The 27,433-nt window shown below is 43.9% G+C and overlaps 1 long non-coding RNA gene across 1 annotated transcript; it reads right to left on the reverse strand.

Annotated features, from left to right (window-relative positions):
• Nucleotides 1–537: 537 nt before the first annotated feature.
• On the reverse strand, nt 538–20,710 carry LOC146782642 (uncharacterized). The gene is made up of 4 exons (XR_014972342.1): nt 20,591–20,710; nt 3,076–3,217; nt 1,074–1,233; nt 538–643 (listed from the first exon to the last, which is right to left on the reverse strand). It is a non-coding gene; the product is annotated as an uncharacterized LOC146782642 (long non-coding RNA).
• Between the last annotated feature and the right edge of the window lie 6,723 nt (nt 20,711–27,433).

A 27,433-nucleotide genomic window follows, 5' to 3' on the forward strand; every position in this document is an offset into this window, starting at 1 on the left:
GCACAGGTGTAAGGGGTACCGGAACCGCGGGTGCGGGTGGAATCGAAACCGGTACTACTGGGGCTGGGGCACTGCACCTGCGCTTCTTGGCCTTAGACGTCTTGGGCGGGCTAGCAAAATCCCCTCTTGGCAAGGGTGCCTTCCGCTGCCGCGCGGGCCTGCCTGAAGGGACTGGGGGATCAGTAAACCTTTCATTCATGCGGGCCTCCAATTCATCCACTTTACTCAATCTCCTATTAATGCTGTTCATTTCCTGCATCATGGCCTGCATCATAGCCTCCATCCTGGACCCCCCTTCACCACCCATCGACCCCGGCATGACTTGGGTGCACCGCCCTACACTAATACCCCAACACAGGCGTAAGTACGCTTATTACCTTCACCAGATGGAGGATATACAGGGGGCTGTAAGCACCATGCAACCGTAACCGCAACGCACCGGCTTATCCGGTTTGTGAGGGGTGAGTAAACTCTAACGTAGACCCACCCGGCGGCTACCAGAAGCAATGCAATGCGAGCCCCCCGCTCTCCTCTTACCGTTCCAATCCTGCGCACTCCCAGACGGAATTCGCCTGCGACCACAACCGATGTCCACCACTCCGAGCTCACCACGTGAAATTGCAGGAATGCAGTATTAACATGCCTAAAATAAAAATGTATTAATACCTGGGAGTGTTAAATCAAGCAGTTGGTAAAAGCAGACTGTATAAGGTTAAACAAAGTATGTACAAGCTTGGACCTTCTTTAACCACCCCTCCACTGCCCTTAGCTGTTCCCCCAACCTTAGCAATCACACAACTTATAATAGCGTGCAGTACAAGGCTTAAGAAAGGAAATTCAATTTCTGTTATGTGTCAAGACCAGGCTTCGAAACCACACCTGTTCCCTGCCTAACAAAACTCCAATACAGAATGCCCGCGCTTTTTCTCGTTTCCCCCTACCGGATTGTCCCCAGCACACGAGCGCGCTTTTCCTCGTAGTTCAGACCCCCACAATAGCCCCCCCCCGAGAGTGTGCGGGAAATCCGCTCTGCCGGCGCTGGCGGCCGCCCCAACCCGCTGCCTCAATAGTACCTCTGTCCTCGATGCCGCCCGGATCACACTGACCCTCGCCCGTTTTTTACAACTCCTCCGAGCCGGGTTTGAAACCTGCGCCACTACCGTCCTCCGCTCTACCGACTGCGCGATCGGAGGCTCCAAAGCCCGTCCGCGCCGTCCGTGCTCGAAACCGCACCTGCAAGGGGGGAAGAAAAAAGAGAAGTTTAAGAAATTCACGAGGCCCCGAGCGCGGGGCACGTCCGGTGTGGGGGAGCGTCCAGGCAACAAGGGGGTCACCTGGGCGCTCCCCGCCTCTTTATCCCCCAGCGGCCCACCCGCCCCCCCTCCCCGACCCGGATGTCGATTAACGCCATCCGGGTCAAGGGTGAAGTGGCAACCAATCGGTGGCAGGGCGCGCCCCAGTGGACACGCCCCACCACCGAGAGGTCCAGATGGCAAGGGGAGGGGTCGCCGCACCGCCTTGCGGGCGGGGGGGCCAAGGGCCCCCCCTTTTCAGAACAACTACTCACACCCTAACAGAAGCCCATAGGAGAAACTGCCAATGGCTGCGATATTCACCATTTAAATGAAATGTGCATGTTGTGCAGGTACTCAGATGTAATCAGCATTCTTTATGGGAATAACACAGCTGTTGTGTATTCTTGGCTGGGTCGGCAGTACACACACTACAAACATAGAGCCTTTCTGCTAGTTTATGGAGGATTACTGTTTGAAAGGAGGACACTGCAGACTAGACCAGCAGGAAGTAAGTTTATGTACACATTCTGTCTGTGAGTGATAGAAATAGCATCTTCCTCCTCCCGTATGGCATGGTACGCCACCTCCCGCTGCAATCAGTTTTATGTCGGATTCACGCCACGTGCTACAGAGGTGGCCATGCTCCTGTGTGATAACCTCTTCTTTTTCAAAGAAGCTACTCCAGTGCTTTACTTTAAAAATTTTAGATTTGGGTATGTTTTACTTTTTACGGGTAAACACACAACCCTGTTTGTTTCAAAACACTCAGAACAATGACGATATGTCAGGCCGAGACCGGAATTACAGTATCCTTTCGCTATCACTCCGCAGGTCACTTTGCTTGCAAGAAGTCCCTTGCACCGTGGAAGCAGGCGGCTGAACACTCGGCAGAGCCAGAAACGTGAGGCGGAAGGGGGCTGCAAACGCGCCCAATGGGGGACCAGTGGGAGGAACTTCATCAGCCATTCAAGGAGCTTGGGAAAGATGATGAACGTCCGCCTCGCAGTCCTGTGCGATTTGGGTGCATTATTATTATGAGGTAGATTTGTTCATACTGTATGAACCTACCTTACCTGTGACATGGTCGAAGATGGCTATTGGTTCATTACAGTTTGTTTTTTGTTTGTTCCAGTGAAAACAATAAAATATGTCTTTACAAAAAAAAATCCGGTTGCTAAACCAGTAGTGTATAAGTCACCTTCAGGGGCCTAACGTATGCCCATGAACCCTCTGTGGCACACGGGGCTCCCACAAGTGATGAATCCCTCTGAGTAGAGTAATTTGCCTATTCTGGGCTTCGCTAAAACAGGAAAGCCAAAATGTTCATTCAGAACACAAGACAGCGTGGTAGATGGTCAAGATCGGGAGGAAGCTGGTTCTAAAGTACAACCCTCTAATAGGAGAAAGGTCTGAACCAGTTTCACAGAGGCGCGTTTTGGGTACAATCAGAAGAGCAGAGTTGATGATTTAAGTTGGGGCTCTGGTGCTCAAGAGACAATCACAGGGCTTTAAAGATGATGTACTGGTTAGTCAGGAGTCACTGAAGTGTTCCAAGGCATGCTCTAAACCAACAAGAAGGAGAAGGTGGATCAGTGTTTTTAATAAAAACCTTGCATGATGATACATGCTGGAGTGGAGTGAGGGGAATCATCTGGTTGCTGCCTATTCATGTTGTCGTCAAGTGTGTAAGTCTGTTTAAGGAGTTTTGTTGGGTCTGTGAGCATTATGCACCTTACCTGGAGCTGTTCTTTGTCACACTAGCATTGATTTAAGGGCTTACCTTGTAGAGAATGTTGGAGTTGCAATGGTTATGATGCGTGATTCTACTGTCGTCACAGCTGCCATTATCAATTCTGCTATAAAGTCTGTGAAAGATCCCTTCCTTCCACCAAATCCACTGCAGACCAATATTTTCACCTGGGCTGAAAAAAAAAGTCAATGTCAGAAAAAGAACGGCACATTGGAGCTTCTACAGTGGGATGAGGTGCTCTCCAGTTGGGCACCCATCACCATCAGGTCACATGGATTGTGTCAATGGGCAGGGTCTGTCAGAGCAAAGACTTAATAGGTATAGCTGCTATAAAAAGCACGTTGTTCAGAATATAAGTTTTATGATTTATTTCTCTATAATTAAGCAAAGCAACAATAGCGTTGTTCTCTCCTTAAGAGTCAGTGCAACTGAACTCAAGTACATAATTCTTCCATAACATTCTACAAGAACTGGAATGTGGAACTTAAGATAACTAAATATTCCTATTCATAAGTATTGAAACATAACATATCTTCCTTTTTTTTTTTTAAAGAAGAAAAGAAAGTGTAAACATGACTCCAAACTAATCTACTTTACAACATCAAGCAACTTCGCAGGTAAAAATCTAGTGCATGTAGAGTCTTTAACTCTACCAGCAATAGAATCATTAGGAGGAATGGTGGTGTCAGAGAGTTTAGTTTGTAACAAATGTGAACCAGAATTGTTGCTTATCCTTAACCCATTATAATTTGCAGGACACAGAGAGACACGTCTAACATTCCACAATTTGTCATCCTGTGTAATGAGACTATTCCTAAAGACTTTAGTGACCTTAATGGGTTTTGAAAACTTACTCATACACTTACCCACAAAACCTGGTTTCTTAATTCTAACCAAATCTCCCACACTGAAATTATGTTCCTTGGTATTCCACTTTTTGTTATACCAGAGTTTACGCTTATTTTGTTTCTCTTCGATCCTTTGAGAAGTATCAAAAAGATCCACATCAGTAGTTATAATCTTTTTACATTTCTGTTTCAACCACCAGGGGCAAATATGCGAAGCAGGATCTCTTCCCTTTAGCAGTCGAAATTGACTTACTTCTGTTGCGGAATGTGGGGTAATCCTATACATCCATAATCTTTCCCTCAAGAGGTTTTTCCAATTCTTTCTCTGTTTAGCCACATCTGAAATGTAAGACTTAAGAACGCAATTGAAACGTTCCACTTGACCATTTTCATGGGGTGCATACAGGCATGTAGTGATATGTTTTATGTTGTGACATTGGAGGTACTCCTCCATCTCGTTAGAAATTAGTTGAACACCATTATCCGTTACAATGGTTGAAGGACAACCTTCCCTAGCAAAAATCTCTTTGAAAAATTCCCAAACTGCATTAGTTGTTGAGATTGGGACAAATTTTACTTCCGGCCACTTGGAATGATAGTCAACTAAAACTAATGCAAACCTTGAATCTGATGGAAGACTCATAAATGGGCCAGATATATCAAACGCTAATTTCTTCCACGGTTCATCAGGCCATTCCGTACTCTTAAGAGGAGGAACATTAAGTTTAAGCATTTTTTCACTCGAAATACAAATATCACATTCCCTCACTGTGCGATCTGCCATGCGATCCATCCCTGGCCACCAAAAATAGGATCTTATCAAGCGCTTCATAGCCGACATACCATGGTGGGAATTGTGTGCTAATTTAAGACTCGTTTCACGGACACCAAAGGGTGGCACACATTTCCCATTTTTGTAAACAAGATCTCCTTCCAATTCCAAATTCTCTGCAACCTGATACCCACTAATATGTTTTTTTGTTGGCCAACCTTCTACAATATACCTCTTAACAGTTTTCCATAAAGAATCTTCTTCTTCACTTGACTTCCATTTCTCCTCTGAAATACCTGCAAAAGCACCAACAACCAGGTCTTGAATGGAAGTGACAATTTCTACATCATCATCTTTTTTGGGACAAACTCAATATTAAAAGAATATTCCTGTAACCTTGAAGTTAATCTAGCAATTCTCGCAGTGGCATTCCAACCTCTACCCGGTGAAAGAATGTTAACTAAAGGTTTATGATCTGTCTTTAAGGTAAATCTGCTTCCCCATTTGTAGTTTCTAAAGTGTTCAATAGCCCATACACACGCTGGTAACCCCTTTTCAATGACAGCATAACGTCTTTCTGTCTCGTTTAAGGTTCTTGACGCAAAACACACATTCCACTCTTCATTGCCACACTTTTGAGACAAAACCCTTCCAATGCCATATAAGCTTGCATCTACAGTGAATATGCAATTTTTGTTCATACAGAAAGGTTTTACAGTGGGTGCATTTACAATGTCTTGCTTTACAACAGTAAAAGCATTCTGTTGATCTTTACCCCACTCAAAAACAGTCTTTTGTCTCAAAAGTTTCCTCAAAGGCTCCATTTTTTATGCGAAATTTGATACAAACTTACTATAATATTCACACATGCCAGCGAAGGACAATAATTGTTCTTTGTTACATGGAGCAGGTGCATTTAGAATACTATCAACATTAGATTTTTTTGGTATGACCCCCATCTCCAGTAAGAGTGTAACCTAAGTACTCTACATTTTTTTTTAAACAGATTACATTTGTGTTCCTTGAGTGTCAACCCACTATGTTTTAGTCTTGAACAAACCTCAGACAAATGTTTAAGGTGTTGTTCCTCATTAGTGGAAAATATTAAAATGTCATCTTGAAAACATTTTACGAAATTGTCAATATCTTTGAAGATGTTAAACATGACCCTTTGAAATACAGATGCCGCCGAGGCCAATCCAAACGGCATTCTTGTATATTGAAATAATCCTTGTGATTGATGAATGCTGTTAAGGATTTTGATTCTTGAGTCAGTGGAACTTGATGGTACGCAGACCTTAAATCTAATGTTGAACATTTTTTTGCACCCTCTAATAAAGACACCAGTTCATTAATGTTCGGTAATGGGTGACAGTCTACAACGATAGCTGAATTCAAAGCTCTTAAATCCACACATAATCTCAATTTTTTATCAGGTTTGCGAACTAGAACGATGGGTGAAACCCATTCAGAAGAGTCAATTGGTTCGATAATCCCTTCTGACACTAGCTCATTTAACATGTCTTTTAACTCTTCTCTAACATTGATAGGCACAGGTCTGATCTTTTGTCTGACTGGAGTTGCATTTGACTTGAGTCTGATCTGATGTGAGAAATCCTTTAATTTCCCCAAAGAATCAGAAAATACGTCCTTATAGGTGTCCTTTAAAAAACTTCCCATGTCTTCACAAGTTGTGACTGAACTATAATCAATGGTCATAGACTCATCTAATGTGACCGGATCTTTAAGTCTTGGATTTAAAATAATATCAAGTTTATATTGATCCTTCCAACCAAGTACATTTATGCCCTTGCCAGAGACATACAGTTGTATATAAGCTCTCCTGTTCTTGAAGCTTAACTCAGTGTGGAAGAAGCCTACCATATCAATGTGAGAACCGTCATAGCACACAGGGTTAATATCTGATGGTAAAATCCTCTGTATGTCAAAAACGTCATTAAGTTTTTCTTTGAAATATTGGTTAGATACAATGGTCCATGGAGAACCAGAATCAGCCATCATATTTAAGTTCACGCCTGAAATGTTAACAATACACATAGGCGAGTTTGCACTCAACATGTTATCTGGATCTTTAACATTGGCAATTTTATCAAACAAAGAGACAACAAACCCTCTATTTTGGTGCAAAATATCTTCTCTTCTGTCATCCTGACTTCCTGTAGCCCCTTCTAAAGTACATGATATCCTTGCACAATTTTGAGGTGTGAACTTCCTTTGGTCCCTACACATATTTGCAAAATGTCAAACCCTGCCACAATTTTTACAATCTCTTTTAATAGCTGGACATCCCCCAAATGAAGACATGTGATTTTTGCTTCCACACCTGTAACACATCAAATTCTTGTCATTTCTATCAAATCTTTTAAAATTATCATATCTGGAATTGTGTGTGGAGTTAGAATTGGTAAAATCATTTTAAAGTTCAGATTGACGTTTGTGTGCACATACTTCTTCTGAATTATCAGACTTATTATTTACATTTCTTACAGTATTCATCTATTTTTCTGTTTGTTCAAAGGCTTTTGCAGTGGAAATGGCTTCTGATAGTTTTGGATCCCCCATGACCCATAGTTGTTCTTGTGTCTTTTTATATTTGACATGAACAATAATTTGGTCTCTTATCATCTCGTCAGACATATTTCCAAAATTGCAATGTACACTCAAAATTCTTAAGGAAGTTAGGAAATCATCAAAAGTCTAATTTTCCTCTTGTTTCCTTGCATAAAACTTGAATCTATTCAGAGCTATATTACTAGTAGGTTTAAATTTCTTTTCCATTCTTAATAAAGCTTCATTGTAGACATTAGTGGCTTCTCGATTCTCACCAATAACAATTTCAGGTAAAGCTCTGAAAATCATCTGCCCCTCCGAGCCTAAACAATGTAGGAGAATACTTTTCTTCCTTTCCGCACCCATTCTGGCACCATCAATGGCTTTCATATAATTAATAAATTCTTCCTTTCATCTTGACCACGGTAGTGGAGGATCACCTTTAGACTGTAAAAATTTCGCTGGAGGGTCAAATTGGATTTTTCTCCTTTTAAAAAAAATATATATTGTAGATAATGCATGTAAAATAACCACTTAAGTTTGAGTATTTAATGTAATTCTGAATATATTGAATATTAAAGAAATATTTCACTTTTTTTTAAAGATTAATATTAATTTCCTTGTGAAATGACAGCAGTTAAGTTATAATATGAGCCTATATCAATTCCAACACTTACTCTTATTTTTTTTTTTTAATTGGAGTGTCTTTTCGTCAATTTCAATCCCAACGAAGACCGGAGCTGTAATTATCTTCAGTGCGTAATGGTTGCTATGGAGTTATCTATGTCAACATAAAATGGCCGCTACGTTGTGTAGTACGCATCACGCATCCCTCAATCCTTTGCTCTGCATGATGACATACGTAACAGTTCCAAGAATCTCTTGGCGGAGAATGGCGCTCTCTCACCTCTGTTCCAGTCGGAGATTCTGTGCGCACGTCCCAGAAACACAAGTACGTTGCCGATCTGCGCTCCTCAAAAGCTGATTACTTTTGAAAATTTAATAATAGTAATGGTTTACCGTTGATTCTTCCATTCGCGACTTCCTTCCCAAATTGTTTAAAAAGTCATTTCACACTCACGGTTTCTCGTGTGCTGACCGGATTTTTTCCGTCTTCAATCAAAAACTTTCTTCTTTTCTCCTTAACAAAATCTCGGATACCAAATCCATGTATGCCTGCATCGTAGTTCTTGAACACAAATCTTCTGTGCTTCAGTATTGTTGAGATTGGTGTTACTCCCTTCGTCGCCACTTATAAAAAGCACGTTGTTCAGAATATAAGTTTTATAATTTATTTCTTTAATCAATCAATCAATCAATCATAACACTTGTATAGCGCACTACTCACCCGGAAGGGTCTCAAAGCGCTTGGGGGAGGGGGTCTGCTACTGCTCGAACAGCCAGGTCTTGAGTTGTCTCCTGAAGGCGAGATGGTCCTGGGTCAGTCGAAGGTGGATGGGGAGGGAGTTCCATGTCTTGGCCGCTAGGTAGGAGAAGGATCTGCCTCCGGCGGTTGCTCTTTGGATGCGTGGTACGGCGGCGAGGGTGAGGCTAGTGGACCGTAGCTGGCGGGTGGGCGTGTAGAAGGTCAGGCGGTCATTGAGGTACTTGGGGCACAGGTCGTGGAGAGACTTGTGTGCGTGGGTGAGGAGCTTGAACGTGATCCTCTTGTTGACGGGGAGCCAGTGCAGGTCCCTCAGGTGGCCGAAGATGTGGCTGCATCGGGGGATGTCCAGGATGAGTCGGGCGGAGGCGTTCTGGATGCGTTGGAATCTTTTCTGTAGCTTGGCTGTGGTTCCGGCGTAGAGGGTGTTTCTGTAGTCCAATCGGCTGGTGACGAGGGCCCGGGTGACCGTCTTCCTGGTTTCGGTTGGGATCCATCGGAAGATCTTGTGAAGCATTCGTAGGGTGTGAAAGCATGATGAGGAGACGGCGTTGACTTGTCTGGTCATCGAGAGGGAGGAGTCCAGGATGAAGCCCAGGTTGCGTGCGTGGTCTGTTGGCTTGGGAGCGGTGCCCAGGGCTGGGGGCCACCAGGAGTCGTCCCAGGCGGAGGGCGATGGTCCCAGGATGAGGACTTCCGTCTTGTCTGAGTTCAGTTTCAGGCGGCTGTCCTTCATCCACTCGGCGACGTCTTTCATCCCTTCGTGTAGGCTGGTTCTGGCGGTGTCGGGGTCTCTGGTGAGGGAGAGGATCAGCTGGGTGTCATCGGCGTAGGAGATGATGTTGAGGTTGTGTTGGCATGCGATGGCGGCAAGAGGTCTCATGTAGACGTTGAAGAGGGTGGGGCTGAGTGATGAGCCTTGAGGAACGCCGCAGATGACTTCGGTGGCCTCGGATCGAAACGGGGGGAGGCGGACTCTCTGTGTTCTTCCGGCGAGGAACGAGACGATCCACTCCAGTGCCTTCTCTTGGATGCCGATGTTGCTGAGGCGCTGGATTAGGGTGCGGTGGCAGACAGTGTCGAAAGCTGCGGAGAGGTCCAGGAGGATGAGTGCCGCTGTTTCCCTGTTGTCGAGCAGGGCTCGGATGTCGTCGGTGGCTGTGATGAGGGCGGTCTCGGTGCTGTGGTTGGCTCTGAAACCGGACTGTGAGGGGTCGAGGGATCCGTTCGTCTTGAGGAAGGTGGCAAGCTGTCTGTTGACGATCTTCTCGATGACTTTGGCAGGAAAAGGAAGGAGCGAGATGGGGCGGAAGTTTTTGAGGTCGGTGGGGTCCGCTGTAGTTTCTTCAGTAGGGCGCTGAGCTCGGTGTGCTTCCAGCTCTCCGGGAAGGTGGCGGTGTTGATGACGTCTCGGAGTTGGGGTGCGATGGTGGAGTCGGCCTTGTTGAAGATGTGGTGGGGCAGGGGTCAGTCGGAGATCCGGAGTGGATGGTGTTCATCGTGCGGGCTGTGTCTTCGGTGGTCACCGTGGTCCAGGTGCGGAGGGTGGCGGTGGGGGGCGTTGGTTCGACGGTTGGGTGCGTGGATGGTGCGCCGAAACTGTTGTGGATGTCGGCAATCTTCCGGTGGAAGAACGAGGCGAGAGAGTCACAGAGATCTTGTGAGGGAGTGATGTCGTTGTTGCCGGAGCTGGGGTTGGAGAACTCCTTGACGATGGTGAAGAGTTCCTTGCTGTCGTGGGCGTTGTTGTCCAGTCGTTCCTTCAGTGATTTTTTTCTTGGTGGTGCGGATGAGCTGGTGGTGCTTGCGGGTGGCGTGTTTCAGGGCGGTCATGTTGTCGGTGGTCTGGTCGAGGAGCCAAGCTTTCTCAAGGGTGCGGCAGGTCTTCTTGGAGTCCTTGAGTTCGTCGGTGAACCAGGAGGCCTTCTTGCTTCTGGGTCTGCTGGGAGGGTTCTTCAGTGGTGCGAGGTCGTCGGCGCAGGCGGTTAGCCACTGGGTGAAGTTGAGGGCTGGTTTGCTGGGGTCCGTTGTGCTGGCGGGTGGGTTCTGGCTGAGGGAGGTGGTGAGCTGGTCGGCGGTGATCTTGCTCCAGCTTCTGTGAGGAACCTGTTGCGGGTGGTGGTGGGTTGTGGTTCTTCTGAAGCTGAAGTGGACGCAGCTGTGGTCGGTCCAGTGGAGTCCGGTGGAGTGGCTGATGGTGATGTGCTTGCTAGATGAGAAGACGGGATCAAGCTTGTGGCCGGCGTAGTGGGTGGGGTGTTGACCAGTTGCTTGAGTCCGAGGTTGGCGAGGTTGTCCAGCAGGGCGGCGGTGTTGCGGTCCTTGTTGTTCTCCAGGTGGAAGTTGAGGTCCCCTAGGAGGATGAAGTCGGCGGAGGGGAGGGCGTGTGGGCTGATGAGGGCTTTATAATTAAGCACAGCAACAATAGCGTTGTTCTCTCCTTAAGAGTCAGTGCAACTGAACTCAAGTACAGAATTCTTCCATAACATTCTACAAGAACTGGAATGTGGAACTTAAGATAACTAAAGATTCCTATTCATAAGTATTGAAATATAACAGCTGCACCAAATGGGGAGAACCTAATTTCTCCAGGAAAGTCGGCAGTCAAGCAATAGTTTCAAAATGTAGTGCTCTAAGGGTCCAGGATGCTGGGTGCTTAGTATGCCTGGGCCTAGTGGCTTGGGGCCAGCCAGGATGCTGACTGCTTCTTTTCGTTTGGACTCAATCATCTAATTATTTACATTTTTTTTTTTTACAATCTAAGTCCGAGCACCAACTGCATCGTTAGCCCAAAGTTCATTCCCTGCACAAATCTGAGATGTAAAATAGTCTTTAGGCGTTTGCGGAAGAGTTTGTTAAAAACATTTCCACTTTATTTTCCTTCATTAAACAGCTTTCAAGCAATTGCTAGGACCGAGAGAAGCAACATTCATAATTTGTTTCCAAAGTTCAGATCCCATGGGTCAGAGCATAGCCTTAACAGCCTTTTTATAAACTGTGCCTTCTCTGTGTGTCGCCAGAAAGAGGGATTGGTTAATTAGTCTAGGCAATGAGCATTAGTGTAACTGATTTACAAGCTACTTAATGCTCTCCCCAATGAAGAAGACCCTTCTCAGAGATGGTGCTGTTTTCTTTTAACGTTTGCAGTGGTGCACCTGTTAAAATCATGATCCCAGACAAGATATTTGTTCATGAACAGAGTTCGCCCGGAGCCTCGGAACAATATACTTTTAAATGGACTAAATGACGGAGGGGGTAAGCGCAATTACCGCTGTCGCGACACATCTGAAAGCCAGTCGGTTACATGCAAGGTATGGGGTTTAACATATCAAATGAGATCAGCTGAAGAAGAGGATTGGTTACCCTCGTGCCAACATGTGTTCCAGTATTAAAGGATTAGCAAACACCAGTACTTTGGTCCTTACTCAGTTTCCGCTGGTCAGACTATAGTGGTGCGCAAGCAGCCGTATGCCACAGTTATGGATTAAAGCTCGTGTTTGACATCAATGCTAGAGGAGGGCAATGCTGCACTTTATTTGCAGTTGTGAGAGATAGTGGTCTCTTAAATTGTAGGTTTAGGTAGGTGTAACTAAACTACCTAAATCTTTGTTGGGAATAGTCCCTCAGGGTTGTGTGAGGACATTTGTTGGAAATAGGATGTGCGCCATGGTTATCTAATTGGATTCCCTCTGTCAAAAATGTATCAATAGGATTAGCAAAGAGCTGCTGGAGCATGTGTGATTTCCCTTGTTTTGGGGTCATCAGGTACTCTTTGAGGTTACCGCTATCTTAGTTATCCAAGAGTGCTCACCCAAAGTTCACCTCTCACTCCAAGGGTAGTGCAGTGGAAGGACATTAGTACACAATGTGACAACACCTAGTTTGATGGCCTTTGTTGGTAAAAGGAGCAAACTTGTAAGTTTGTTCCCAAAATGTATCTTCTTGTGGTGTTTGAATCACAAATTTTGGACCAATTATCTTTAGTGGGCAGTAGGAATCAGCGGAGTCCATCTGTTTAATCATCAGGCCATAGTAACTGATCATGACCCCAGGTATGAAGGTACACCATGATTTTATCACAAACAGAGGGGTCAGCGCGGCATTAAAGTAATCAGTTGCCAATACTTACTAAGCAGAACAAGTGTGAGGGTTCAAGCGTTACAGTCCATGTTTGTCCATGCGGGCACAGCATCATTGAAACATTTATCCATGGTTTATGTTTCTGCTGTTCGTGCTCAAACTACTGATTTTAAAGGAAGGGTTAATGAACTATGAAGATGCTGAGATTTCTTTAATTACAGCAACATAGAGAGGCAGTAATTTGAAAAGTTATATTGTACACAAGAAAAAAGGACATGTCCTGGGGAGAAAATATGTCCTTATGGAAACTCACGAAGGTTGAGTTTAGGAGTAGTGTTGATCAAGGAAAGAGCCATTGTACTGAAGTGTCATTTCTGGGGACGCGGGGTGGACAGGAGTAGCTGGGTACGGAGGACCATAAAAGAATCCAAAATCAAGCCTACAGAAATTGTCCATGTGTGTCTTCTTCACCTCCGTGCTCCTCGCAGACTCTCCATCTCCGCTGACGGCGAAGAAACGAGCGAAGGAGAGTTATGGTCACATTGACATAGCTGGTGTAAATGAGATTGTGGTTTCTGAATTTGTGTACCAGTGGATCTTTGATGTTTTTAAGATAATGGGGCACGTTTTATCTGCTTTTAAAATGTTATGAAGGTGGGGTTTTAATATTGCTTTTTTAAGAATGTGAATGTGCATTTGATTGTTTAATCAATAAAGTACACATGCCTCTTTATTAATTTTATATTAAACATATGTGATAGTGATAGATTATTTTGAAATGTCCTAATTTCTCATTTATAAGTGGAACAGCACACAACTTTATTTTCAGAATACCTTAGCCCGGGTGATATCACCTCCTTAACAGAGGTAACCTTCTTTGGACTGCCCTGTTTGGGGTCTGTTTTCAGCCCTACCTTCTCATCCTAGTCTATGTTTAGAAAAAGCATGGGTACTCTTTAGTTCAAGCTTAAGACATATTATAGGTTTACCAGGAACATTGAGGGGTTGGCAGCCTTCTTATCATTGGGTGGCTTTACTGTCACTCTCGTTTACCTGCTTCTTATCAGATGGCTTTTCTGCCCTGCCTTATCAATCTTGTGTTGACCCTCCCATGAAGCATGACCTCTTTACCAGGTCTCTGATTGGCTGGCTTCCACTGCTCACTTTTAGGGAACTACTTTTTTCTTATTGTTTAGGCACACCATGGGATTGCATCTGTTTTCCTCTCTCTTCCTTGTGTGCTTTTCTTCTCCCCCTTTCTTTGCTCTCTCTCTCACACTTTTGTTATTTCCCTCGACCCGTACTCATGTTGCTCTATCTTGTGAGCCCCCCCACAAGTTGCTCTCTTTCACCCTGTGTTTCTGCCTTTGCTGCCATGTTCTCTACCTCATGTTATTTCTACCCTCGCTATGCTTTTTGCTTCACTTCCCGCCTCCTATAACCCCTCTCATCCATTTTATTTAAAGTGGTTCACGCTGTGCTTTAAAAAAGCACATTTGCTCCGCTTTTTTAAAATTATTCATCAGTCTATCTTGGGTGGCAGTGTCAATGAGACATTTTGGTTTTCTGCAAAGCTTACGGCCCCATTTGGATGTCCACCTGCCAGCCTAGCGGTGCTGGGACAGGCCGGCAGGGATGCGGCGGTCCCGCACCACCAATTAGGATGTGACCACCACTCTGGTGGTCGCATACCGCATCTATATCAAGCAGCACCCAACGCAATGCCAAAGAGGCATGTTGTGCATTGCCATGCACAACGTGACAGGCACCGGCCCCCCACACCCCCGGGGGCCCGCAACGGGCCCCCACAGCAATTCCCGCCTGCCTTTCCAGAGAGGTCTGAACCGACAGGCATCATAATATGGATGGAGGTGCTTTCCGTGACGATTGCCGACTGGCGGAAAAGCGGCAGACGGACTTTCTGTCCGCCGCGGTACCCCCCGCGATGGTAATATGGCGGGGGTGAATGTGGTTGTGATGGCGAGAGGATCTCCACCGCCGGCCGGGCCGTGGCAATCCGCCTGCTATCATAATGTGGCCCTAAGTGAAGACTGGAATTTTAAGTAACGTGACAAGTGGGAAGTCAAGCAGACTACTTTCCAGGAGCAAAACAGATGCGATGTTACACTCCATTGCGCATGATTCTGTATGAACAAAGCCCACATAGAAAAGGTATTAGTCAGGTGTGCATTTTTGATTTTCTTCCTTGGTCATCCTTAGTCACCACAAACACAGAAGAGAAGTAGGAGTATACAGAAACAAGCTAATGTACTAGGTGGCACCTGCTTTATTTTTTTAAAACTGCCCTCACCCACAAATTGTGGCATGCTTCATCATAGGGCTTGCTAACAACACCCTGCGCTGACCAATGCCTGGTGGAGCAAAAGGGAGGAGCAAAAGGGAGGGGGAAGACATTAGAAATATAAAATCATAGGGGATCCAAAAAGAAATATTGGTGCAGAAAATAGAGTCTAAAACTGGATCAGGAATGTCCGCATTCACATTTATTCTTGGACTTCTCCGTCAGGATTACAATAAATATAGGATGGTGGTGTCAGGGATTTTTAGTAGCCCCACAACCCTCCTGTCTGCCTTTTTGATAACATGTTTCAGCTGATTTGATGTAGCCCATACACAGGTCTTACGGCTTTCGTCAGGACCTAAGATACCCTATATTCGCCTTCTCTCCTACCCTACTATAGTAGGTTGAGGATAGACCCAATCTGGTCTGGGGCTGCTGAACACACTGCGGTAGTAACGAGTTTCACAGTAGTTGGAGCTCAAAAAGGCAAAGGAGCGATGGTGGCTCCTCTGTAGTCAAGCATGTGCAGCCTCTGCACTTCTCTACACACGCCAGGAAGGTCACCATATTCACCATCATCATAATCAAATAAGCTTTATTCAGTTTACCAAGAACCATCAAGGCGTACAAATATAAAAAATGTATATCATTTAGAATATAAAATACAATACATAAGTAAAAGAGTTAAGAAATTAAAGAGTCCATGAGAATGTTCTCACTTATATAAAATAATCTGATAAAAAATCAATTGTAATACCAAAGGTACAACATTATTCTTCTGGCAGTGCGTCTGTACAAATCTAATAGGGGACTAGTATATCCTATATTTAGCTTTATGAGCGTCAATAAGCACCATAGAAAGAAGTAATCTAGTGGAAGGAATCACAGGAACCCCAACGAACAAAATTCAATTCATTAAAAAAAAATTTGGTTGTAGACATTTTACCCAGTTCACATATAGTAAGGTAAAGGTGGAAATAGTATACTGTTCCTCTCACTAGAGCACAACCTTAGAGCACTTGTACCAAACATTGGCTAAAAACTGACTAACAGAAAAAAAGATTACTTCTGAGGTGTCCGTTTTTTAAATTCTGTACGCGATTTTGTTAAAATTAACCTTCAGATTTAAACAGACTGGGAGTATCCATTTCCTGCGGGGCCACGATAATCTGGGCAGAAAAACAAAACATGTTCCTCTGTCTCGGGGTCTACCCCGCAGGCAGAACATTTGTCCAAACTGCTCTCTCTTGCCCACTTACTCATAAAGGTTTAGTGGTAGACTACCCAACCGACTCCCTCAAACAGACTTTTTGGCCAGAGGAGGAGAAATAGTGTCAAGAAAAACTTCAAACTTTGGGCTAAGCTTGAACTCAAAGAACTGATTAGTCAGACGACCTGGAGAAGCCATAGTCAATTGTTGATCATGTAAGCAGGTGATCGCAGGTCTGCCTTCATCCAGAGTGATCCTGATAGTCAGTAACAGCCTTAAGGGCTGCTTCAGTACTATGAGTAACTCTAAAATCAGACTGCAAAGGGTTTAGTATATGATTATTCTCTAAGTATTGGAAGAGTTCTATATTAATCAGTTTCTCCATGGTTTTACTGAGGAATGGAACAAGAGAAATAGAGCAAAAAGTTGCAAAATTAATCGGGTCATAGAATCTAGCTCTCACACATGCAGAAACTCTTTAGACTACATTTACAAACTCTTTGCACTGAGTTTGTGTCACAAAAGTGATGCAAACCGGCATAACACGTTTTTTTAGGATATACTTTCCAGCCAAAACTTGTTTTGCACTGGAAAGTTCCCTAAAATAAGGCAAATCGGCTCAAAGTGCTACTTTGCTTTACTTTGCATCAGAGGGGCATTATGTGGGTGCTTCACGGTCGTTCTCATGCAACCACCCATGCTTTATGATGCAAAGTACGCTATACTAACAATAGTAGACAGGGTTTGCACCGAAAAATAACACCATTTTGAAGCAGGCATTAAAAGGAGAAATACTTTTATTTCTCCTTTCTTTTCTGGCTTGGCGTGTCTGCTGCACAGCACACATATAAAGTAGGAAAAGTTTTAGAGTTTGTCTAGGCATAATATTTTGCAATGGAAGGAAACCATTCCAGTACAAAACCTATGCTAGACACGTCTGCACTATGATACAAAGGTGTTTGTGTGGCGCTCGGCATTATTAATGTGTGCCACACTAGGGAGAGGGGAGGAGAGTACTATACAGACTTCCCTGCACATACAGATTGCCCCAGTGACTCTGGGATGGCAGAACAGAAGGTGAGGTCTGCGACTCGCGGTGTAGAAGGTGTCACTCCAGAACTGCCTAACCCCCAGATGTTTAGCCAGGTATCCCCCAGTGCTTGTGACCAATGTTCCCTCTAATTTCTTTCCTCTGCGTGCGGCAGTGGAGGGTCTCTGTGCACTGCAACCATGGCTATGTGCGCCAGGAACCAGACCGCGCGTGTGCGCGGCGCCAAATGTCACTCAGTTTACAGTACCACATTATGGATTAGGAAAGGCCATTGTCTACAGTTAAAGTAATATGTGGGTCCATGTGTTAATGCTGTTCAACTTGTATTTATGGGTAATTAATGAAAAGCATTCATTATTAGGGTGAGCATTAAAAGTAAATGCCGTAAGCTCGGCCTTCACTACTGAAGGTGGCTCCAGTATAAATGTGTACACACCTTTTCAAAGTTTAGTAATATGAGGCTATGTATAATGCTCCCAGAACGCTCTCTGTTTATATGCAAATATTTGCAGAAGCTTGAAAGCAAGAATGATGGTTCTTTGCTTTCAAAATAAAATGTTCACAAAAAAATGCAAGTAGGAAAAAAGACATTAGGTGCCATATCTTTGCAGCATCATTTAGTAAAATGTTGATGTCTGCTTGTATCTCCCAAAAATATTCCTAATGGAAAATCAGTGTAACCAGTTGAAATATGATTAGGGGGAAAAAAATAACACAAGCATTGGCAAAGCCAGTAGGTCTGAAATGTGTGGTCAGCCGTTTGGTTTTGTCAATGCGTGACTTGTTTAGGCATGTTTTTTGTAAAACCATATCGTGTGGGAGCTGCTGGGCCCTCACCATTATAACAAGCATTGGCAAACGCAAAAATAGATTTTGGTCTCCAAAAAAAAGCACACATTGACACAAAGGTCATGGTTTACGCAAGGCCTAATTAAAGGCCCAATTAAAAATCTCAAAAGTGCATCCATGGTATATATCCTTGCATTAAGTGCATATATACAGTTTCCGTGAATTCACAAGAATTTACAGAAGTAGGCCAAGAAATAGTAGGGGCAAAATGGTCATGCTAATTGTTATGAAAATCAATGTGATTTTGAAGTTGGAGTGAAACTGCTTTTTCAAGAACTTTTTTTCAAGTCTATCTCTCCTGACCAAACTTCAAATCATTTATCTCGAACTCTGTGCCTCCAGGAAGTAGCCAGTTGGATGGCCGGCTGTAAATTAAAACTTAATAAGGACAAGACGGAAGTTAAGGTGTTGGGCAATACACTATGCAGCAGTGTACTGCACCCCCTACCAGAATGTTTGAGCATGCTGCCGACCCCTAAAGGCCCAATAAAAAACCTCGGGATGTGACTTCATCCCAATCTCACAATGTAATACCAAGCTAAAAGAATTTCCGCCAGCTGCTATGGCATTCTGAGACCACTCAAGCTCCTCCCTCTTACAGCCAGTAGAGTGATTGCACAGGACTTCCTGCTGTCACGCCGGGATTATGGGAATGTCCTATACCTTGGGTCACCTTGCTATGTGGTGCAAAGGTTACAAGCTCGACTTTTTATAGCTACACCTAAATATCACTCAGTTACTAAGGCTCCCAAGGATCTCCACTGGCTCCCGGTAGAGTGCAGGATCCAGTTAAATCTCTCTGCATTATGCATAGGGCGATAAACAGCAGCGCCCCCCTTTTGCTACGGTCATTAGCCTCCCTGTACGTGCCCATAAGACTTCTCAGAGCAGCCTCTGCCCATCTACTCAAGGTCCCCAGGATTCGGAGATCGCATTGGGGTGGATGTTCCACATTCTTTTTGGTGTCCAAACTCTGGAATTCTTTGCCTCTCAAACTATGCCTTCTGGAGCAAGAACTCCCTTTCCACAAAGCCTTGACGACCTGGCTGTTCAGGGAATAACTGTTTAGTCCCCGGATGTTTACGGTATCTGTGGCAGCACTGGGAGGCCTTCTGGTAGCCATGCGCTACATATAATCTGCACAGTAGAACAGAGTAGACTAGAATAGAATACCTATTCAGCTAGAGCTAGTCCACGCTAGTGGTACTGAAGAGGGCATTCATGGTCGGACATTAATCAGAGGTTTGTACATCTTCCCCGTCTCCCCATCATTAGGCAGCCAGTGATCCTTTCTAGAGGTCGATACCGCTCACTTCTATGTGACACTGGAAAAAGATAAATCGCTTTTACCATCACACACAAAAGCCCATGTACTGGCTCGAGCACTTCTTGATAGACATTCTCTTAAAAACGACACTAATTCATTCAAACGCTCATTGGCATCTGTAGACCCATGCTGCGCCTTCTAGGTTACACCCCCTGGCTACAGACCGCATCAGTCTGCCTGGTGCACATGCCGCCCTTGGTGAGGGACTTGGATGGATGCGTTCATTTGTAAGCCCTGAAAACAATCAAAGGTCTGCCTAAAAAGAATCGTTAGCGGGCGTATAAAAAAGAAAACAAAAGGTCTCCTGGTTGTGAATATCTACACATTAAGGGTGAATAAAAATGCAGTCACTGAATTCCATTACATGTCACTTATTTCCCCCAAAAAAATTCCTGTCAAATTAATAACTATAACCCATTCTCTCCTAAATCAAAGGGAACAGCCAGCATTCAAATAGGTGTTAAAAATTATACGCACATACAATTACAAGCTATTTATCTGGACTGTTTGTAGACTGAATAATCACCCACACATGCGATATGCCGCACTCGCAGTACTGGACCTTGCATGGAGTTGATACAGCGAAAACATATCTAGTTCGCTTGCTTAACATATATATGATGTGATTATGTTTATGTGGAAGACCACCTCTCAATGCCTTCATCGAAGTACTGTGGCTTGGAAGTCAGTGATTGAAAAAGAATACGGGCAGCCCCTTCGTAAGGGCTTCGAAGCACTCTGGAGCAGCCCCCTCACCTGCACGAACTGCTGTCAGACTCCACGTCCTCCTCACTTCCTCGTTCGTCGGCTTCCGGCGGCTCGAGCCAGCGTGGACCCTCGCAGTCCTCTGTGGTAAACTCAATGGTGGGCACTTCGGAGGGGGACGATTACTAGCAAAAGAGTAGAGCCAGTTTACAAACACAGCGTGTACTTCGGTACACGCTGTGATTTTAAACTGACTCTACTGTTTTGTTGGTAAAGCGCGGGGATGATAGTGGCCTTTTGTTTAAGTATTGATGGCAATCAGAGCCCCTTCACGGGCTGTGATTACCATCAATACATAAACAAAAGGCCACAATCAGTCCCGCGCTCTGCAGCCACACACCCCCGAGCACCCCCCCAAGCCGCCACAAGCCCCCAAGCCCCCTTACCTGCACTCTCCACGACTTCTACGACTCCTCGCCAGCACCACTGGAACAAGTGCCTGGTTTTCGCGCCGCTCGCTTCTTAAAGCGGCGGCGCGGCCGGCGCCTCTCCGCCGGACGTCCTGAAATCGTTGTGCGCGCTCCACATCCGGGAGTGCGCGGTAACGTCGGCGAAGGTGCGCGCGCGCGCACGCTCCTTAAGGGACCGTAGCTTGTGACTAAAATTAAGTCTCTGTTAGGAAGAACAACCTCGGGATCAACGGACGACCCCTGCCCGCTCAGGGTCCTGCAGATGGTGCCTGACCTTACTGCAGAGGCCTTGGAGAAGGTTTATTCTCAGGTCCTGGTGCCCGGGCTGTACCCACAGAGCTGAAGGGAGGCAGTTATCATCCCTCTGAAAAAAAGCCAATAGGATATTCTAGCGATGTAAAAAATCTTCACCAATTTCTGTGTTGCCTGCTCCAGCTAAAATCCTGGAGAAGCATATTAACCAGTATCTCCTGGATCAAAACAGGTTCAGAAGGAATCACAGCACTGAATAGGCGCTTATAGCAACTGCTGATTCGATTTGCAGGCAAGTTGACCAGGGAGGCACAGCTATTCTGGTTCTGCTTGACCTGTCAATAACTTTTGACACCATATCTCCATCTCCGCTTGTGCAGAGGCTGTGTCAGGCCGGGTTGAAGGACATGGTGCTTAATTTGGTGGAATCCTTCCTGTTGGACAGTACTCTTACAGTCTGCTGTGGAGACTTCAGAGCCCAACCTTTCGTGCTCCCTTGTGGGGTTCCTCAATTGTTCTCCCTAAGCCCTACCCTATTTAATTAGTATGTTGTCCCTCTGGCATTGCTGGAGCATTCTTTCGTATTCCAAGTGTCGTCCTATGCAGATGATACCCAGATCATCAATTCCATCTCTGATGACTGGGAAGAGGTGGCTGACAGGTTTAGGGCGTGCATGACGGAGGTCAGCAGGTGGATGAGGGAGAACAGACTCAAAATGAACAGGGAGAAAACTGAGATCCTGGCTTTTGTAATGGATAGCTCAATTTGGACCACCCAATGATGGCTGGAAACATGCCATACTTAACCTGTTCTGGAGGCTTCAGCCAAAATCTTGGGTGTGATTTTTGATAACACATTCACTTTCGACACCCAGGTTAATAGAACAGTGAGCTCCTGATTCTGGATAATTAAGATCTTGAAGAAAATCCTGTTGTTTACCCCAAAAGAGCTGCGGGTGTCAGTGGCCTTTGCTCTTACTACTTCTCACCTGGACTACTGCAAAGCCCTTTATCTAAATGGCAACCAGTATTCACTAAACACGCTAGAAATCATCCAAAATGCAGGAGTACACTCCTCAGTCAGGAAGGGATTGGGATTCTTGCATTGGTTCCCAGTGCAAAAGCGGGTGTTTTCTAAAGCCCTTTGCTTGGCTCATAAGGTTCTCCATTTACAGGCTTTGACCTATTTTAGGATGGCCTTCAACTGGTATGTGACTCTGAGGTCAGCTGGACTAAGTAAGGTGGCGGTTCCTAGGTATAGGAAAGCCAGATGGGGGGACGGGCGTTCACAGTGGTGGCTAGAAGTTGTGGAATTCCCTCACGGAACACATCTTTCATAGGAAAGGTGAAAACGTGGCTTTAAAAAAAAAAAAAGGTTGTCCAGTAGAGTTGCTTGGTGTTGAGGTTTTCTCTACTTCGAGTCCTCACCTTGCCCACAGTTTCCTCCAGTGTAGCTCTTTGATGCCTTCTGGTTTAACGTGCTTTATAAATGCTAGAATTACAATTATATCTGTGCAGATATGGTGCTTTCCTCCTCTCTCTCAGTGTCACAGGTTCATAAATCTGGCATTTTGTGACTTTTTCAAACACTGTATCACACACACACAACAACTCCCTATATTGACACTGGTTTCCGGTGACCTATAGTTAATAAAAGGTAACGGCTATTTACCCGGCCACCGGGTAAATAGTGAATTTTCTCTACTATTTACCCGGCCACTCGCTAAATAATAGACTATATACATAATTTGGCCGGCAGGCTTGAAAATAGCAGAAAAACGTCAATATTTATCTGGCCGTTGGCTAAATAATACAGATGCTGCACTGTTTGGCCAGCAGCTGTGCAAACAGCAGATAAACTTCACTATTTACCCAGCCACTGGATAAATGGTAGAGATTCTGTACTTTTGGTTGGTGGCTGTGCAGATAGCAGAAACACTTCACTATTCACCTGTCTGCTGGTTAAATTGTTTAGATTCTTCACTGTTCACCCAGCAGCCATGCAAATAGCAGAAAAACTTTACTGTTTACCCGGTTGCAGGCTAAATAGTAGACATTCTGCATTATTCGACTGGTGACTGTACAATTAGCAGAAAAACGTCATTATTTTACTGGACACTGGCTAAATTTGAGAGATTCTGCACTGTTTGCCAACGGCCATGCAGATTTCAGTCACTGGCTAAATAGTAGAGATTCTGCACTGTTTGGCCAGTGGCCGAAATAGCAGTAAAACCTCACTATCTAACTGGCCTCTGGCTAAATGGTAGAGATACTGTATTGTTTGGGCGACAGCTGCTGTCTAAATAGTAGAGATTTTGCACTGTGTAGCGGAAGTCCATTCAAATAACAGAAAAAGTTTACTATTTACCAAGCTGCTATTTAAATAGTAGGAATTCTGCAATGCCTAACCGGCAGCCATGCATATAACAAGGAAACTTAATTATTTATCTGACCACTGGCTAAAACGTAGAGGTTTTGTACTATTTGGCCAGCAGTCAAGCAAACAAAAAACCTTCACTCATTACCCAGCTGCTGGCAAAAGAGCACTCATGTACAATCAGGCCAGCAGCCATGTAAATAGCAAATAACGTAATTATTTATGTATCAGCTGCTTAAATAGCAGAAATGTAGCAAAGTAGCACATACATTTCAATATTTACCCGGTGAGTGGCTAAACAGCAGAAATTATGTACTTTATTGTCAGTGGCCTAGCAAATAACTTGAAAAGAAACTTCATTATTTACTTCATTATTTACCTGGTAGCTGAATAAATACCAGACAGTATGTACAACTTTGTCAGCAGCCATGCAAGTAGCAAAGAAGCTTCACTATTTACCAGGCTGCTGTCTGAATAGCTTAAATATTGTTTTATTATTATGACTTATGCAAATTTTAACATTTACTTACACCAGATAGAACTACAAACAAGGAGTGAAAACAATTGGCATCCATGTCCTTATGAAAGTTAGGGTCCTGCTGTATGATTTTTATTAACATAAATTGGTCGCATATTCCGCACATACATTTTGCTAATGGAATAGTATTTTGCAAACTGATGTTTGTACTGTTTGGTCAGTTCACAAAATGCTGAATTTAAGGGGGTTGCAGAGTGACCTGCCTAACTAATATTTATTAGGCAAATGCCAATGTGCAACCCTCTGTGATTGGCTGTAATCAGAGATGGTATCCTGCAAGGGGCAGCACACCATCATTTCTATGACTACATTTCAAAATGTAAACTTTATTTTTTCAAAGCAGCCCATGTAAATGAACCAATGCTGGTTTAAAAAAGGTTTTCGGTTTCGAAAAACTTGTCCTCCCTGAGACTGCCAACATGATTCTAAAGGGAAAGGGGTCCTTTGCAAGTTACTTACCAACCCAACTCATGGATTGTTAGCTAATCAATGATTTGCAACTGCAATTGGAGTCATAAACTATCAATAAAGTCCCTTCAAATTAGAAAGGGGACAGGGAGAAACCTCTTTCATGAACAATCCTATTTGCAATTGGCAAGCAATCGCAAAAGTCCTTGAACTAGTTGAAATAATATTCCAACTCATAGAAAAGGTTTTGCACATAATGATAAGCACTTTTGTGGTCACAAACCCTGTGATTTTTAGACATACGGCCATTTGTGCTAAAACTGGCTTAGATGCAGGCACTTATGTATAGGTCTAAAGGTCAAAATTGTTTGAATGTTTCCAAGTAATTTGGCAGACATGGCACAGAATGCCACTCCATTACACCATGGGCTGAGACACAGCAACTTGGGAGACCCTTTATGGAGCTGTCTTGTGCTCCACAAATGCTCCTTCTTCTTTACGTCTACCAACAAATGTGTCTCAGATGATTAGACCCTTTGCAAGACTGGGTAAAGCGGTTTATACTTATAAAGTTATGTACTTGCTCTTACTCACAAAGCCATGGCACTGTTACCTAAAGACTCCATGATATCAGAACAACTATTTTTCTGAAGCAAATCAATGCATTCCAGAATTATTCATTCTGGTTCAATTTAATTAAACACCTGAAAAGAATGACTTTTTAAAGCAAAATGCTGTATCCCAGTGACATAAAGCCATCTAAAATGTGGGGGGATTTTTATTAAAAAAAACAGGCGTCATTCCAATTTCATGACAGATGGAAATAAAACTATGTGCCTAGTTCAGAATTTCGAGGATGGATTAAAGTCCATCAGGATGGAAGAGTTCAAGTCCTCCTCCATCCCGAGGGGCTGCCCCGTCAGATTTATTGATATCTGCTGGCCCTGTGGACAACTCTTTACATTGGCAGGAGTTGCTGTCATGGCGGTTCCTGTTTATGCATGGAACTTTGAATGATAGTATTGTCAGACATGATGGTCAGCCAGCAAACTTTTCACATTGTTTTTTCTTTTTCAAAGAAGGAGTTTGTTTTCGAAAAACAAAACAACTAAGCTGGAAGATATTCCCAGGGTGACGGGGTCATTATTTCTTTTCCTGTCCCTTTCAGCCAGGTTTTACTATAAATAGAGAAGACGGTATAAAGTCCTCCCTTCAATGGCCCAGACTCTGTGAGGCCATCAGTGGAAATATTCTGTCAAGGAGCCACAAGCAAAGGAATGGGACTATAATTAATTGAACTGAATCCCATTGGAATATGAATTCAATTTCCCAGTAATTCAGAGAAAGACATAAGGCATCAAAGACACAGAGGAAAAGAAACTCACATACATTTTCATTCAATTACTTTATTGCAAATATTGTAAGAAATAAGAAATGGAATAAACAAACATTTTGCTACCTCTTTTCTTGTGAGCTACGGACCGATCATTTCACAGTTCTTTTTTAATACTAATTTTCCAGACAGGGATGTGGATCCACTATTGAGGTTTCAGAACTGATTTGGGGTGACTGTCTTTTAAATATAAGTTTCTGGCTGTAGCTCAGGCACTGCATTTGTACTAAGTGATGGCTCTCAAGCAATAGAGCTTGCTCCAAGCAGAAGTATCCGAAATAAGGACACAATGAAGCGTGAGATCCCAACGAATATATGACGTTATAACGCATGCAATTACAACGCATGCTTTTACAATGCAGTCTTTACATCGCAACTACCATTACCTTGCATGATTTTACAACACATGCCATTAGAAACCATTTTTTAAAACTACCATTACAATGCATACCATTACAACGCATAACATTACAATGCATAATACTTTTAGGGCAACAGTAGGGTAAGTGTTGGCTAGTGTAGGGGTAAAAATTTCTATTCCCACTCCAGTGACTGCAACAGTAGGGAAAGTGTTGGGTAGTGTAGGGGTAAAAATTACTATTCCCATGTACCCCAAAACCCATACCCACCATAATGCAAAACAAATCTCCATTACTTACCTTATAATACGTTGTAATGGCATCCGTTTTAATGGTATGCTTTGTAACTGCATGCGTTGTAGTGACATGCTGTTACAACGCAACTGCCTTTACATCGCATGCCATTACAATGCATGCGATGTAAAGGCAGTTGCGTTGTAACAGTTGCGTTGTAAAGGTAAGTCGTTGTAATGACTGCATTGTAATGGATTTTTCCTGATCCCTGCATCTGGCAATTATCAGCCTTCCTGAACAGTCATCAGGTACAGATAAAAGCCTAGCCTTGGTGACAAACTTTGACAACTTTAGCAAAGGAAACCTTTGACCTACCCCTTACTCCTACCATCTACCTTATTTCATCACTCAGGAAGAACTAATCAGCAGCCCTTTACTAGAAAAGGCCCCCCAGAATTTCTTTGGTTACCCTTTTCTCCATTTTCCCTCACTTCATTTCTGCGTCCCCACCCTCCATCCACAGGTATGCAGTCAATATACGCCCACTGCGTAGTGAAGCTGTACGGTAAAGTTCCATCTTTCTATTCAAGTTTTCCATTCTCAATTTCCTAAAGAGACAATTTGCAACCTTGTGCCAAGAGTAATTTGTCCTACACTTCCAAGTCCTTAGGTGGCCTCTTGTCTCTTCTACTTAGCTTCATTCTAATTTCTTCAGCCACACACCATTACCATACATCCCTTACCCAGCTGGCTATATTTGGGTTTTAGAGCTTTAACAGCATACCACCAGTCAACTCCTAGCTAACAGTAATGTGAAATTGTTAGAAATTGGGTTGTTAGTTGACTGGGGTGTGAGCCCTTGTGAAGCAACATCCACAATCCCTTGCATGGTGAGCCACAATAACAACCCTGGGGAACTAGGCACAAAAAAGCAGTCAGGCTTAACTTAGAGACAATGTGTAAAGTATTTATGCAGCACACAAACAGTAATAAAGTGAAAACACAACCCAAGACAAATCCCAAACTAATTTAGAAAAATAGAGTATATTTTAATAATTTATTTGACACCAGAACAACAAAAATCCAATCAGTAGAAACGGAGATATGCTTTTTTAATGATTTTTCTAAAAATAGCTCCACAAAGCGCCAACTAGGGATATCTGGTCAAGCTTTATCATGCCAAAGTCAAAAGTTCAGGCCGACCGTGATGGAGAGCAGGTTGGCTCCAGTAACCAGTTTAGGCCCACTGAAGTCTTAC

The sequence above is a fragment of the Triturus cristatus genome, chromosome 12 (genome assembly GCF_964204655.1).
Source record: "Triturus cristatus chromosome 12, aTriCri1.1, whole genome shotgun sequence".
Taxonomy (NCBI): Eukaryota; Metazoa; Chordata; class Amphibia; order Caudata; family Salamandridae; genus Triturus; species Triturus cristatus.